Genomic DNA, 14,195 nt, shown 5'->3' with positions numbered 1-14,195 from the left:
ATGCACAATTTTTCTCAAAAAGTAACAACAAGGTCATAAGGTAGAAGACACAGAAGTAGTGTGATCATCAGCACAAAGAGGAGTTTTTAAAAACCTGCCTTAATGCTCGAGTTCAGGTTTGCAGAGACAGAACACAGCTGACATTTGCCTCAGAGCTAGAGGAATCATACAGCATTGCAACCCAAAATACTCAGCATTACCCCAAAAACAGTGCTCAAATACTGTTCAGTTCCTCTACCAAGAGTTAGAATACTCTGAAAACAAAACCAGAGCAGGGTAAAGCCAAAGTGAAATTGCCTGGAAAGCCTGAAGGGCACACTGAACAGATCCTTTTTCCACTTAGGAAATTCACTGTAGAATATCACTAATGGTAAAACTTGAGGTCCAGAAGATAAAGTTCAGCAAAGTGACCTTTTATGCATTTCAGATCAAAAACCAGTTGGGTCATATACATGCTCAGATAGCCTTGGGCATATGACAAACAAGCTTAAAAAAAAAAAAAGATTGTGAGCAAGCACCCCAGACAGCTGTGTTCAAGAGCTATATCCACGAGACACGTTCAAACTTTCATGTTTGATATTGTAATCTAAAGACGAGCCAGAGTTCAGTAAATAGTAAATGTGATTCTGCACAACCTTGTTATCTTTCCATCTCAACAGTTAAACCTGTGTGAGAGAGTGCAAAGAGGTTACAAAATACTATCAGCACAGTTTATTAAATGGTCTTTTTGCATTTATTTTGTACCAGGATAAAATTTAAGGTAGCAGAGACTTAAACACCAGTAAGTCAGAGGTCCAGGACGGATTCTTAACAAATCCTTTGGACCTCCAGAGGCAAGAGCAAATTTTTCTTCAAGAAATTCTGCACTATTACGTGGCCACTATTTAACAGATTTGAGCAGTTTTGCTTTTAGTATGTTATCTAAGCAAAAGTGAATGGCAAAGAGTGCATAGATTCTTCTGATTGTCCATAAATAGGACCCAAAGTAACAGATTAAGGGGATTTTTCTGCTGGTTTTGCCTTTCCTCCCCATAGTCATATACCTCTAGAGATCCATTATTCTGGGAGTTCTAGGACTTTAACCTATGATCTTGGAATTCAGGTGAGATTTTGGACTTAGAGAACTCAACAGCACCACTCCTGATTTCAAAACCAAAGGATTTCACACTTATCTGTGGTGATTGTTCCACCTCCCCAACCCCCCCCCTCCCCAATCCTTTTGGATCATTATATTCTGGTTTTGAACTTTAGCTTCTTATATTTCTCACATCTCACCCAAAGAGATTTTGCTATCCACCTTCGGAACGCAACTTTAAATCATTTCAATTTATGGTTGCTATTATAAATTCAAGAAAAAAACAAGCTATTGTCTTATCTTCACACTTAGGAAGAACAGAACCTGAAACCTTCAGCTCTTGCAAAAATGGGAGGGCAAGGGGTGCTCTGGGGTTTGAGTTACAGAGTATCTCCACAACTGGAAACCATGGAGGAAGACTACGCATTGGATTAATAAGCATTTGAAGGAGATTCTCATTATTGCATAATTACTTTAGCACAAAAAAATTCAAGTAACCAGAAGAGAGTTAGCTACCTCAGTAGTGAGGAGCCCACATGCTTCTCTTGTTAGATGAGAGAAATTACAAAAAACAGGTACTCTGCAAACTAAGGTAAAGCCAGTCAGAAGTCCTTGATGCCCAAATGGATCCAGAAATCTGTTCAGAAAGTTGTGTCCACATTTCACATAGCTTTGTCCTTCCCCACCAAACTCAGTCCAGTATAGGACTGGCAGAACACCCTTGCTTGGATCCCACAACCCAGCAGGGATGTCTGCCTCTCCATCTGGAAGCTGCAATCCTAGAAAAACAGCGTGAGACAAAAAAGGTGTGGGAAAAAGTTTTTTGGGGGTCTTTTTGTTCTGTTAAATATGACACTTGTCACGTACTCATTTCTTTGCCAACTACAAAAACTCCTGAGTGGAGAGCAAAAAAAACAAAAAAAAAAACAAAAAACAATCCACTCAGGCAAGCAATTTTTTCCATAAATGATAAGCAAAACAACTCTAGTCAAACAAAGTTGAAGGCTACTGGCAAGAAAATTGAGGCCCTAGGCCCAGTTCTTTCTATTGCCTGAGAAATGAAGGCAGAAACCAGTATCTTGATGTTCTTCCCTGCTGTTTCACTCTGCTTTCTCACTGTATTTCTGCAGCAGTGGGAATAAAGACAAAAGAAGCACCAAAGAACAAAGCCTGAATCTCATTCTGGCAAAAACAGGCAGGGGGAACAAAAGAGAGTGGAAGTGGATGGACTACTTATAGCAATTATTGTCAAACATTTTTGCACTTCCTTCCTTAATGTAGCTCCTTTTGTACACAAAGGCCTCCAAATAGTTCTGAGAGGTTCCCTTTGTAAAACAAGGAGAAAGGAAAACTGTAATAAGACTATGCAATGAAGATAAATTTTCCCAATAATGCAAGCTACAGGAAACACATGGAGGTCAAATAAAACTATTATTTGCCTTTTCAAACACTATTTTCTTCAGCTGCTAAATAAAAACATTATGAAGCCATTTTACACAGTAAAATTTAACCTTCTATTAACCTTCCATATTAAGTAAACAAACCTTTCTAGCCAATAAGCATCATTGTGAACTCTCCGAGATGATAAGCAATACCTTAATTACATTCATTTACATGACTTTGAAATTGTTCCAGACCAAAGTCAACAGCTACAAGGTCAAAGAGTATGGAAATCTAAAATAAGGAGAAATCCATAGTCGGCCAGTTCACAAGGATTGTGCAGCATCCTTTCTAACCCAGCTTGCAAAGGGTCAGGGATACCAACCACGTACTTGCTTTTCAGCAGTTAGATTAAAAAAGCAAATCCTCTGAAACACCAAAGACCAAATTCATCCCTTTTTTTTGTTTGTTTGTTTTGAAGACTATTCCAAGCTGAAACCAATGGACACTTCAGAATTTTTTTTTATAATGCCTAATGGCCAGTCAATCTGTATGAATACCTTAGGAAAATGTTTTATAACATTCTAACTGAAAGCCACAACACAAAATATGCTTTTAAAAAACACATCCACACCACTGAGAATTAGCAAATATTTGGTACAGTGCCTTTATACTTGGGAATCCTAAATTGATGAGTTTACAACTTTTAGAATGCTACATGAAAACTTCATCGCTTCATCCATGCTACACTTAGAGCAGGAAATGCTAAACATGCTCAAATAGCAATTACAAAAAACTTTTAACTATGACTGTTGCAAGAAACTTCATAAAGTATGACATGCCCTGAAACAGCAGAAAAGTAGACACAGTCCATCCACTCCTAAGATATTAGATAATGGCTCAGATATGATCAATAGCAATCAAATTAGCCAAAATGGAGCACACATGCACGCTGCACTGAGGGATCGTTTCAGGATTACATTTTGTGTATTATAACCATGAAATTGTAACAAATATACATATACAAAAATATAAAAGTATATTTTGGGTTTAGGCACTCCCATATCAATACACTGCAGCTGACAACATTTTCTTAGTATTAAATTAGATAAATCTCCCTACTTTACTAGCCAAGCACTTTTTATACAACTCTCAAGCCAACAACCTTCTGCAATTTAAGTATGATTTAGTGCAAGAGAAGCAATGAGTATTATAAAATTTATGCTTGTTCACCTTCTCTCCCCACAGAGAAGGGCAAGACGTTTTTTCATGTAAATATGTATTAGATCCAAATCATTTAAATAGATATTATTCCATAGAGAACATGATGCTGCATATGCCCATTTCAGCTCCATGTTACTAAATAAACTGCAAGGTAATGATGTTGCCTTGCTCATTCTAAAGGACACTGAAAATATTTCTAGGCATTTCAAACAGAAGTAAAAGGAAGAGACTTTCACAGGGAGAAAGAAAAACTAGGGTGGTTCTCACAGAGCTTCCTAAAGTGAAGACAAGTTACTGGCAAATTAGGAAATCTCTTTAGGAACAGGTCACAGCTGCCACAGAAAAAATACAGCTCAGGTACATGGAATCTTTACAGCATAAACAGCAAATCATTGCTATCATCCAATTTCATTTTCTTTTAAATGGAGAAGGGAAAGATAATCACATTTGCAAGGAGAAAACCAAGAAACTTTAGACAGGTGACTTAAGTCTAAAAGTTAACATAGAAATGCTAAATGCAAGGAGCCAAATACTAATTTGTCTCTAATATCTCTCAGCTATATTTAGCTACAAGTGTCACTGCTTGAATGGAAAAGAGAATAGGGAAAACTTAAAACAGTGCCTTGAAAATGAGAGCTTTAAGCGTGACTTTTAGGTGAATGCATGAATTTAGGTGAATGAATGAATGTATGTCCCTGCTTTTCACAAAATGCACTGGAAGTTAATCATCATGTTACACAAAATCTAAGTTCACAATTTCTTTCTAAATCATGTATATATTTAAAGTGAAGAAGACTGTCATTTGACTTGAAGCTATCACATACCATTTGGGCCACAGTCAGTAATCTTACAATACAGTCTGACCTCTACTTGATTTTAAAATAGGATAATCACCTTCAACTGTGTATGAACCTTGAACATTATCAAAAACAGTTTTATTGCATCAACGATTTATTAATAGTCTTATATTAATAGTAATGTAACTTTGACTTTACAAAGTCATAAAGATGACAAGAAACACAGTCAAGACTTATTGTGCTACCTATTTTATTTTAGGCTTCTAAGGCAACCTCATGACACAATCAGAAAAACTATCCTGAAAGTAAGAGCTACAAAGGAAAAACAACAGAGTACGCGTGTGTCGTCCCAGTTCAACAGCAAAGCAGGAAGGATACAGACAGTATAATGAGTTCAGACAAGTACTGAAACCTTTCAAGTACCAAAACTGTCCTGCAGCCAGCTGTGCTTGGAACTGGAGAAGTGCTCGTGCTGAGACAGGTAACCTCTGGGCAGCACACGAGCAGCGAGTGCAGTAAGGAAGAGGCGTGAGCCTTACGTGGGAACGCGCTAAGCCAGATTCCCCTTCCAAGCAAAGCGCTGCAGAACGCCCAAAGCCTACAGACTCACATTCAAAACAAACCTGAGGAAGGAGGAAATGTTCCTCCCAGAGTGTTTCTGGTTCCCAATACTCGCTGTGGCACCCCTGCTGCACGGTCACTTTTAGAGCTGCTGGCCTCATTGCAGCACAGTTTAAACAAAGAGCAGCTAAGAAAGTACAATATTCTATAACTGGCATTTACAGCATCGGCCTTGGACTCCTAATCTTTACCAGACGAGCACACAAATCAATCTATCAGCTCATAAAGGTATGCTTTTTAACCTCCAAAACAGATGGGATTGGCCAGAAACGTCTGGCATGTCAAACTGCTAATCACGGCTGCCCTTTGCACAAAATAACCCACTTAAGTTAAGGCATGGTTGCTCTGTAACAGACATTAGTCTGTGGGAAACCCATTTAACTGTCACATACTCCCGCCACTCTTGCTCTCCCTTAATTAAGCCTAATGCCTTATGCTTTGACCTTTTGCTCTAGCCTATTAACCCTATCTAGTACAAGTTCAAATATGTTAAACCTAAAAGTTTGCTTTTAATATTAAATGCAAGCTACAGAAAGAGTGAGGGATGCTTCTCTACCCTGCAAGTTACCCACCCCTGTGTTAGTCCTCACAAAATATGTCCAAACATTAACCAGTTTAGCAACAAAAAAAAAAAAAAAAGGAGTTTCTTCCACTGGCATAGCCTACTTTTTCCTCTGCAGAGGAGAGAGAAGGGTGAGCAAAAAAAGAGATGTGAAACTTCTGCTAGCAACTTCATATCCTCAGGCTTTTGGGTTTTTATCCAACAAGAAAAGCACATGCTATCAGCCAAGATCATACTGCACTCATTTGCTGTTCTCTGAAACCCATCATTAAAAATAAGACATAATTGGTTTACAGTGACCAATTTCTCCTCAATTAAAGGCTGCCTCTGCCAACCCTCCTCACACTGAGTCACCATCTTGTTCTTTTGACGAGATAGTTACACTTACTGTTAGTCTGTAATTCTCATCTGCATCTCCAGGTGAGTTGCACCCTTTGAAGTTTCTCAGACTTGCACAGACTTAAAGACATAATTTATTCATTCTAGCCACACTTTTCCTTTTATGCAAGCTCAATTAAAGCATGGCTGCCTTCTGCTCCACCATCTCTTAATTCACAAAGGTTACACAGCATCAACAAGACCAGGAGATATGTTTCTAAAGCAGTACTCTTTTGGAGAAAGTCTACCCTAAGGGTCCAGAACTCTGACTTAAACAAGAACTCTAATTCCAGAGACAATAACAAACCTCTGATCAAGACATTAAACCTCTGATCTAAACAATTAAGCTATTTATGTATGCAAGCAAGCTTGGTATACCAACAGAAGTATTCCACAATTAGTGCTCATAACTAGTAAACAAACCTATTCCCCACTCCAAAAAAGCAACGATGGCTGCCCATAACTGCTTTGTAATATAGGTTAGAAACAGAAAACAGAATGCAAACTGTGTGGGGATTACCAGCCATGTATACACTGACAAACATATTCTCAAATCTTTAGCTTAACCACCTTAACAACAAGTTGAACACTTGGTGCAACATCCTTCTTTACAGCTTATGATTCTGCAACTCTGACTAAATTAGAAGTTCTTTTAAAAAGAGAAAACAATCTTGAACCAAAGCTTTGAATTACTTTAACTGTTTTTGAAGATGCGAAAGATTTCAAAAGCCTTGTTGCTGCAAAAGCCACTGTCTACTAAGTTCTATTAAAGCTGTATAAGAGACCATCTGCTGCTGATCACAACAATTCTCCAGTTTTAAATTGCTAATTAATTAATTATGTTTTAATTCCAAAGTGCCTGTGTTACTGATTCTGAGACCAGCAAGTAATACCATTAACTTTTCTGTAAATACAATTGCTCAGACAACTAAAAGATACACTACAGCCAACACTCAACTTACATTTTTGAAAAGTCAAATAGCAAAAACACCGTGGGGAAAAAATAGATCCCTAATCTCAATTTCTGGTTATTTCCAAAGCACTGATTCTGGTTAAATCCAAATCTCTACAATTTTAAAAGTGAAAATATTTTCTAGTGATTTCATTTGGCTATATTCTATTGTGTTGGAGATGCTCAAGCAGCACTACGCAGACCAATGTTGTATTCGAGTAAAGTCAAGCAACGCATGGATTTATTTACAATAAAAAAAAAAAAAAAAGAGAAAAATATATCCTTGCATCTGCAATCTGTGTCATTACAATGGATATTGTCTGCAGGCTGGGATTTGGTATGACTGCCTCCAGCTTCTAGACCTTCCCTACTAATGCTCACAAAAGTTGCCACTGGAGGCAATGCAAATGAGTCCTAAGAGAGACCAGAAACAAAACAACAACTGCTTGTCAACCATTACATGCCCAAATTGTATTCTTTATGCTCATCAGCATTCTCAAGTTCTTAGGCACGCATGTAGGCCCACCGAGGACAGTGGGGCTACTCAAGTGAATAAAATGACTCACAAACCAAAGTGCATATACATAAGCAATCACTGGACAACACTCGGGGAATTATTCCCTGGTATCAAAGAAAAATAGGATTTAGGAAATGGGAACCAAGGGAGCAGATCCAAACAAAATGGCAGTGATGCTAAATGTCTACAAGCCATTGTAACATAATATCTAATAATGATTTTACTGTGACGGTCCCTTGCCACACAAGCTCAATTTGGATCTGTTTTATTTTAAAAATAACAGAGATGGTAACACAGGAAGTATTATTTAATCTTCTCTTTCACTCTGAAATTACATATAAATCAAGTTCTTCACTATTTAGCTACCTCCCAAACAAGTGGGCTAAATCTTTAGAACTTAACAGCAAATTGCATACAAAAAATTCAGATGTTACAAAAATACTTTTTTCTTTAATCAGCATACATATTAAAAAAAACCCCAACTCTTACAGTAAAAGGGAGGGATTAACTTGAACATTTATCACTTCAACACACATTATAATCCTAAAAGGCTTATACATGGCACACAGTTGTCTGACAGCTTTGGTAAGACAAAGAACAAACCCCAAACCAAAGAGACAAGGCGAACAACCCAAACAAATTATTTACCTTGAATGTGGTTCCATTAGGAAAGCTCTTCCTTCAGGAGTCCAAGGATGCATTAACTTTCTTCTTCTAAAATTTCATGCTTGATCTGAAAAGAACAGCAGAAATCCCCCTATGAAATTCTGAAAATCATTCTTTCCTACCTAATATGCCTTAATCTACTTTCTTACTGTTGGTGTAATAGAAAGCAATGCTTGATTTTGGTCAGTACAAACTGCAAATAACATTTTTGTATCAGAAGAAAAACGCAGTTCCAAACTTCAGAAGTCAAAATCTTCCAGACAGAGTCATGAGTAAAACTAGTAGAAACAACTCATGTTGTCTAGACTTATACTAAGGGACATTATTCTGCAAGAACAAAATCCACATTCAACTCTAAGCCAGAGTCCTCTTTTCCTCCCTTTCATTCAAAAAACAGCTGTGACATGAAAGACCTCCTTCCTATGTAGTGGTTACTGCTTAACACTTCAAACTTACACCCATGAACATCAAAATCAGTTTTTAAAGAGCCCCTATTAATTTACACATACATAAGGAAAATGTATGAGTGTATGGAAAATGTAAAGAGTACAGTATAAAGGTGAGTGTAATACTAAATGCAACAAAATTAGTCAGAAAAAAACAAACCAGTAGAGATTGTAATATTTCCTTTTGAGAGATTTAAGAACAGTATATAGCACTATTTTATTTTAGTTACTTAATGTTATCCATTACAATCGTAACCTTAAAAGTTCTTCTCAGCACTTGTCTATTATTCTTAAGTGAAATTTTGCTAAAGGTTGCAAACTTAGAGCTAGCCCAGATCATTCTTATTTCTACTATTTCAGCCTTGTTGTTACAACAAGCCAAACTATTAGAGGTCTTTGAATTACCACCCAAGCAGCAAGCTCATTATGCATAAACTTTACAATAAAAAATACTTTAAATACAATAAAATTTACAAAATAATGAAAAAGAATAGACTTCACCACCACTAAGCTGAACTTTCCCCTCCCTCCTTCTGCTGGGAGAGTTCCTTTCCTTATTTCAACACCTTTGGCTTCTGTTCCCACAAAAAAAAAAAATGCATAGAGAAGATTTTAAACACAGAATTCCTCTAGCACTGAGGATCCCACAGGTGGATAGGACAGAGGGGGAAGAGTGGGAAATGTGTGTGCTGGAGGAACATCTGAGCATTTATATTTCTCCCTCCACAAAACCACTTGGGCCCAAGCCAGATTAGAGAAAATATTTAACTCTGACCACAGCAACGTGCTTGCTAACTAGGAAAAAAAATACAGGTGTTGATCAATGGATCATCATCCAAAAAAACCCACCAATTCAAAGCTTTCAGGTACATGAAATAACAGCAGCATGCTGGACTACTGCCAGCACCAAAACCCAACAAAAGATGCCTAACAATAGAGGCAATTAAGCTGAAAAATAAGTAAATACCATGGAATTCTACATGCAGATGCTATTTTAAATCCTTCTTCCATATACATCACAAAATGAAAAGGCAAGTTGCACTACAGAAGGGGCACAATCCTCAAAATTTGTATTCAGCTTGGGGGGGCAGGGAAGATCTACCATCACAGTAAAAATTAACAGAGAAATGACAGGTACAGTGACAAAGGTGCTAATAAACATAGTTCAAAGCCTTCTCAACTCCATTTTACTGAAAGGGTAAATAAGCTGGATATGAAATCTATTGTGGACAATGAAAAACAGGACAAGAGGCCCCAAAGACCAGATCATCATCTTCTTCATCAGAAGAAAGCAGTGTTATTAAAAAAAGAAATATTCATCTTTTCAAGCCACCTGAATTTGACAAAAATTGTTAATTCCAGTATTACTGCTTTATACTATAGATGTAGACAACAGATGTTTTTCACAACTGACAAGTGGGTGAATTTAGTAATTCCTACTTCTAAGAGAAGAGAGATTGCTATGTAGTAAGGAAAAACACAAAATAAGGCATAAAAACCCACTCCATACAGTACTGCCAACAAGGTTCAATGTATAGATGGGATTACCTTTAGGTCAGCATTCAACAGTCTTTTTTGTATTGTTCCAAATGACTACAAAAGATTTATGAGAGTTCAGTGAAAAGACAACAGAATTTGTTATTTCTGGGAAAAATTCCATATTCCTTCAATATGTTTTAAATAAAAAAAAAACAAAACAAAACTTTTCTAGAGTGAAATTTTTTTCTAGTAGAAAAAACAATAACTTTTCTAGAATAGTATTTTATTCCCAAACACTTTGCATCTGAACCACTTGCTTTACACACCTTTCTGTTTTTGGAACATTGATTTGTGTTGTTTTATGGACTACCAAATGCAGGATAAGTGATAACAGAACACCACCACCAAGGCCAACTCCTGGGGCAAGAACCATCATTTCTTTCCACATCTGAGGTAAGCCCTGCTTTTGACATCACTGAAAAGGCCTTTCCAGTTCACTTTCCCTCTCTTTCCACAATGGGTTGGGGCACAGGGAAGAAGCAGAAAACAGGTAGTTATGAATCTTAAAGTTTGCTATGGAAAAAAAATCAGAACAACAATACCAACTCGAGGATCAGTGAGAACAAAAATACTGTTCATCTGTGAGCAAGGCTTACTGCTTGGATACATTTCAAAACAGAACTTCATGGACTATTTTTTGGGGTAAATTAAATACTCTCTTATTTGTTTTCAAATAGGAGTTTCATTCAAGACTGGAACTTACATCTAGCACCTGATCTCTTCACAAGGACTCCCTCTCAACTTCCTTTCTTGAGAGGAAGAAGATCATGCCCCTCAAAAGTCTTTCCCAACACCAAGTTCCTTTCCTACATTAAACTCACTGTCTCAGAAACCAGTGACTAAAACAGAAGATCTGTAGCTTCTGCTTTGAATCCAATTTTGTCTACAAGCAAAATTAGTTTTCCTCTGCTGAAGGCAATGGTATTTAGAAATAAGTGGTATGAAAACAAAATTTCACTCAAGACAGGCAATTAAACAAGAGCAATGAGCGCCAATAACAATTTAACTATGAGAAGACTATGCCAGAAGGGGTTTGACCCAAGCTAAGATGTCTAGCAACTGCTTCTTCCCCTTTCTATGCATGAATATTTATTTACATGAGTTTTAGTTTCTATTCTCCTTCTTCAACCATCAAGCCAAGTGACCTGCAACAGACAGCCAAATAAATTACCAAATTAATTCTTTCAAGTGCTAAATAGGTCTGCTAGCATTTCCAAGTATTTGAAATAAATAATCCAAAAAACCTAAAGAGCAGGCATTCATCTTTACCCAAACAGTCCCTCTGCCCATTTTTCCCAAGGAGTACCATGAGTTTCCACATGATCCCAGATGTTCACCCCGAAGTACTGGCTGCCAACCTCTGTATGCTGTTTTCTAATTCAGTGTTTTCCAATGCAACTAGTGAATCCCTAACACTGAAATGTCCAAAAGCAATGCCACAACCCTGTTAAACACTTCCCCCCCCTCCTTGCTGCAGGCAGGTCGGGACAGCTCAGAGTTACTGTTCTCTTGGCCTATTGGCAGGAAGAAAGAGCAAACCACAAATGCTGTTGCCATTAACCTTCTTGCCTTTAGTTCAAGACTGTTTAGACAGACTGTCAAATTTATGCTTTCTATCTGTTTTGTACATTTATGCACATTCTTTCACACCTCCTCCTCCTCTTGTTCAGGCCTCATTCCCTACCTGTGTACCTTTCTTGTTTGTCATTGCCTGCCCTCCTGAGCAGCAACGATTTATAATTCAAAATTTGCACTTCTTGTCCCAAAAGGGTATTTATCCTTTTTAATCCATAAGATAGCTATCCTATTGACCCTGTCTCTTGCTCATCACCCAACCCATCGCTCAGCACGTGGGACATGAGCTCTGCCCTGCCTGCAGACCCCACGCATGGGAGGGTGGCCAACAAAGCTCCCCCCCGCAGAAAAGGGGATTGTGCCCCCAAACCAGCACCCAGCTGGGAACCCCACACTCTCCCCAAGCTCTCTTCTGGATCCCTTCCACCCCCTGCACATCCATATACAGGAAAAAGAAACACAACCACAAGACTTTTCGAGTTTGAGATACAGGCAAGCTCGGAAGAGATCTTCAAAAATGTCAATTCACAAAAATCTTATGGTCTTCATGTCTTCTCTGATAGCTCTGCAAGGAGGTGTCAAGCACAGCCCTGGAGCAGGACAGCTGACTGGGAGAAATGCAACTCCATGGCTTTGCCTTGGGCAAGTTTGTGCATGTGCTCAGCACAATGCAGAACAGGATTTATCTTTTATTATAGTCACTGTCACTGGTAAAATCAACAGTGCTCTCACTGCTAATGATAATAAAGCTGGCATGATATAAACTTTCTGCTAGTGTTCAAAGCCTGAAAAATAAAGTTAGTTCTGAAGAGGCAAAATAAGGTTTATGCACGCAAGACTTTGTCAAATCTTTTAAGCAAACCCTGCAATAAGCAAAACTACAGGCAAATACGAGCACCATAAAGTTAATTCATATCTGAGTTCTACAGCCTTTATTGAATCACTTAAATTTTTTTTTCTTGATGCCTTTTACAGAACAAATTTACCCCAAACACAACTATCAAGCACTGCAGGTGATATAGCCAGTGATTAGATCAACCTTTTAAGTTTACAATATAAAAAGATTATTTACTTTTACTTCTTTATCAACACAGTTTTTTATGACTATAATAAGTTTTGGTTAGCACATCTTTCACTTGAGAAAAAGAAACAAGTATGGGGAGCAGAGAGGAAAAGCATGTTTCTCATCTGCAATTTTCTGCCAAAAGACTAAAAGGGAAAAAAAGGCAAAAACCTCAATCCAGCATGGTTTGGCATTTGACTGCATCTTGCATTCTGTGCATGCATGGCCTACAAAAACCTGGAACCATTGATAGCTCTCACTCATTAGATAACCCAGAAGCACAGGCCAGCCTAGCAGCAGGTCAGATTTCACCCCTGCCCAAAACCTGCAGTCACTACTCACCTCTTCCATCGCACTCACACAACACAAACACCCTTACCCATGCATTTCACTCATGACTAACTTGCTCTCTTGCTTTGGAGTCTGTGTCAACCCTATCTCAGGAGACCACTGACAGAACAACAAGTCAAACTTCTCGACCAGAAGTTTGGGAAGACAGCTGCCTCGCACAGCAAAAACCACAAAGCTGCCTGAACGCTGTTCCCGATGAGAACTTTTGCCTTCCAAGATGTTAGCTACTGATGCCCATAGAGCAGAATTACTCAGATGCCATTAAATCTGATCCCAACCACAAGATATCCTCAGCTCAGAGAGCTTTTGTCATCTGGCATCTTAATGTGTCACTCTCTCATGTGTTCAGTCAGCCCTAGAAGCAGTAAATCGCATTTGTGTATTAAAGAAAATGTTTCCTACTCGCTCAGGAATACGCCACCCCCTTTCCACAAGTGACTGCTTCCTCCCCATAAGTCTTCACAGATTGGATTCGCACTCTTTGTTAAATAAAGCTTTACGGTATCTCTGAACATTTATAGAGCCATGACTCAGTTAAATTCTAATCAGCCTGTGAGCTGTCTGACACTGCAGCAGGTCCCCTCAAAATAAAACAAGGAATAATATAGTCTCCAGATTCCAGAGAGATGAGGCAAAAGAGGACAACTTCCACTTCAGCCTTCTCAACAACAACAACAACATAATCCCAAAGCCAGAAATCCCACTGTTTTTTTTTCCAACACCTTCAACACGTGTCAAGCATTTTAGCTGAATATTTCTTTAAATTAAAAGCCCAGTAAATCACCAGAATACACAAGCGAGAAGAAGAAAGGTGCCGCACAGACACAAGGTTGTCTGCTCGCTACAACGCTGTCCCCCGTTTTGTCCATATTACGTTTCCTTAGGTTTCAATACCCTCCAACTTAATCACCTACTGACACTTAGGAAGAAAGGCCTCCAACAACGTGATCCGTAGGGAAAAGCGGAGGGTAGAAGCGGGGGGAAGAAAAAAATACTAAAATTAACCTTTAGAGGGCTTCGCGGACATTTAAAAAAAAAAAAAAAAAAAA

General features: G+C 38.3%; 1 protein-coding gene across 5 annotated transcripts in view; it reads right to left on the bottom strand.

Annotated features, from left to right (window-relative positions):
- NRIP1 (nuclear receptor interacting protein 1) overlaps window positions 1–14,195 on the bottom strand; it is a 97,354-nt gene that overhangs the window by 59,724 nt on the left and 23,435 nt on the right. For all 5 annotated transcript variants that reach the window (XM_033518461.1, XM_015640183.3, XM_033518457.1 and 2 more), the window contains one exon: window positions 8,155–8,239. The gene's annotated coding sequence lies outside the window, so the exon portion shown is untranslated. The remainder of the gene's footprint in view (window positions 1–8,154; window positions 8,240–14,195) is intronic.

The sequence above is a fragment of the Parus major genome, chromosome 1, assembly GCF_001522545.3.
Source record: "Parus major isolate Abel chromosome 1, Parus_major1.1, whole genome shotgun sequence".
NCBI classification, from domain to species: domain Eukaryota; kingdom Metazoa; phylum Chordata; class Aves; order Passeriformes; family Paridae; genus Parus; species Parus major.
The sequence above is the reverse complement of the archived record's forward strand: the minus strand, read 5'-3'. Positions and strand labels throughout refer to the sequence as shown.